We start from the raw sequence: 3,004 nt of genomic DNA, 5'->3' as shown, positions 1-3,004 counted from the left end.
TATTACAAAATATCTTACCAGTCTCTTCTGTTATGATTTACTATCATATTTCACACTACAAAACAGACATTCCTCAGAAGACTGGAGACATTTTTACTTCAAAATAACAAACAAACTTACCAGCACCACAATATCTCACGGTTCACGCTATATAGTAGTTTATTATTTTCTACTCTTAGATTTGGATATTAAAAGCATCAAGTTGATTGTCTAGCCTCCATGATAGATCAATACACAGTTTGAACATACAAGAGTGTTTCTCTTCATCTCAACATTCTCGATCAATTCTAATATTCTCACTGGTTCTGTTTGATTTTAACCAGTCTTGTTACTCTCCATGTTATTTAAACGTTTCCAAGTTCAGCTATAATACAGTCCTAATCTTTGACATATGAATGAATTATTGAATATTCAGCCTTAATTCAATCAACAGCAATCCCTGAGGGTGAATAATTTCAAATTATCAACCAAATAAGACATTGAGCCAGGGAATGAATACAAACTTGACTTTGAAATTCTCTAATTTTCTAGAAACTCTCTCTATTTGAAGATGCCAAAGTGTTAAATGCTTTCAAAAGGCCAGGAAAATCGATTTTTGACATAAGTGTTTTCAAGTACATTTTTGCAGGGAAATTATTTTTTGCCAAATTTGGATCTAAACAATCCAATAAACATTATACAAAATCTTCAAAACATTTTTGAAAAAATTATCAGAATATTGTCAAGATTTGAGAAGTGGGTTTAAGGTCTCTTACCAAGTCCAAAGAATTCAAAGTTTTTTGTTTGAATGGTACTGTTGAAAGTCATCCCTACTTTTGGAGGTCGTGTCATCTCTACATTCCTATGAAAAATCAAAGAAATTCTCTGTGACAGTGTGATGTAGAGCCTCTCACTCTCTGCAAAAAAATGCCTTCTGATGCCTTTGCCAGTGCTTCCGAGAGTCAGCCCAGTGTCAGCTTTATTTATTTACATTTGGTGTTGAGGTCATTAAAAGTTTGAATTTAAAATAGGTTATGTTTATGCATAATTGTTAAGCCCATAAAATATTTTTACATAACATGGACCATGCCATACATAGTAAATAGGCCTACTAATAAAGTAATTGCTGCATAGCCATTTATATGAATATGACATTTAAGCTAGATATATGTTTATCTTTTCTACTGGACCTGTCTATGACTAGTCTTAAGACTGTTAAGTTATCAAATAGGGAAATTACACAACTTTCCAGTCATGAAAGTCTACAAATGTCAAAGTCAAAATGTCAACAACATTCTCAGTAACATTACAACATCCTACTCGGCTCCTCCAGTCTTTTGACTGTGAAGTGTGAAACCGATGCTTTCCAGTTGCTTTTCCGCATCGATCTGAATTGTTACAAAATCTATGAATACTCACGTCAGTTTCAGGAGCAGAATTATCATTTATCCAGGTAGTTTAATGTTTTAAAATAAAGTTAGAAAGTAAAAAAGTGTTTCCACATCACTTCTTGAACTCACAACCGCGTCAATGTAAACCGGAACTGACGTATTGAATCTATTTTTAGTACTAAAACTCGGTGATCACGTTCAGGGTGTAACCTAAAAAATTTAAAGGGACAATGGCCTATAGGCTTGTCCAATATTACTAATTGTCATTGAAATGACAGAAATTATCAAATATTATATAAGTCTACTGTCTGTAGGTTACTCCTTCTTCAGGCTACTTTGAGGCACAAAATAATTTTCACTCTAGCTTTGAGTTGTCAAAAGTGTAGGGTTTTGTAACTGTAGTAAGAGTATTATAGCCTATTGTAAAGTCAAAGTCTTACTGGTTTAATCATGTTTAATAGTATAAAAAATAAGACGACTTACGAAGTAATGAATACTAGAGATTCAGAACATGATATCAATTAGTGGGGGTCAATTTCCCCCCAAAAGAGCATAATTTACAACTCAATGATTGTGGGAATAGTTAATTGTTGTCTTATAGTATTAAGTCTTGAAGAGTTATTTCCCATATGGCGGTCTTCAGGAGATGTATGGAGAATATTATAACCATCAAAATAACCAAAAAAATTGAAATTCAAAAGAGATGCCAACTGTCAACATTATTCTTGGTTGTGAAGGCGGTGAACATTTTGACGTGGTTGTGGGCCGTTCTAAGGAACTAACGTTCTGACAATAATGTTTCCCATAGAGTCGGCTCATGCTCTTGCCCAAATATTGTAACAAGCATACAGTTATATATAACAAAATTACTGGATGATTTAAAACATCAGCCTATAGATATTTCAGATAACTGTTGTACAGAACAACTCACACACAGATGGTAAAGCTTTATTTCCAATCATTAGAATAACTCCATTACATTTAATTTCAGATCATTAAGGAATAAGTCGTCATAACAATAGAACATAATGTTATTTCAGGAACCAAGTTAACAGGAATTATTAGACATAAAAACACTGATGATAATGACAGATACGGCTCCGAGTGGCGTATTTAACTTAATAACAGTCTGTAGCATAACTTCATTCATTAAATGAAGTTACCTCCCTTAGACCACCGGCCGGTTCGGTTCTTTTACTTGCACAAAATATTTATGTTTTTAAGACCTAAATTATTATTCCTGTCATGCCCTGTGACTGTGGCATTTACGATTACGTTGTTTAGTAAAGGAAATAAGGCTACATTTGCCGAAAAGTGGCAAAGTAAAGATTTATTTTAGTTCTTTTGTGAAGTGACAAGTAGAGGAAACTCTCGCGAGAATGAGCGATGAGTCACTGACAGCGCACCCTACATTGTAATTTCCGCCCTGCCTGTGGAAATATTAGGAATAATAATAATGGTCTGTCATGCCAAGAAAACGTAAATTTTTTATGTTCAGGAGGAGATAATGTTGTTTTATCATTCATATATCGAAAAGGGATATAGTACTGTGACCTAACAAAACGGCATCAATGAAAAGAATGGGGAATTCCGAGAGCAGCCACGAATTGCATCGGCCAGAACGAAAGGCCTCG

Source organism: Lottia gigantea, assembly GCF_000327385.1.
Source record: "Lottia gigantea unplaced genomic scaffold LOTGIsca_135, whole genome shotgun sequence".
Lineage (NCBI taxonomy): Eukaryota > Metazoa > Mollusca > Gastropoda > Lottiidae > Lottia > Lottia gigantea.
Note: the sequence above shows the minus strand (reverse complement) of the source record.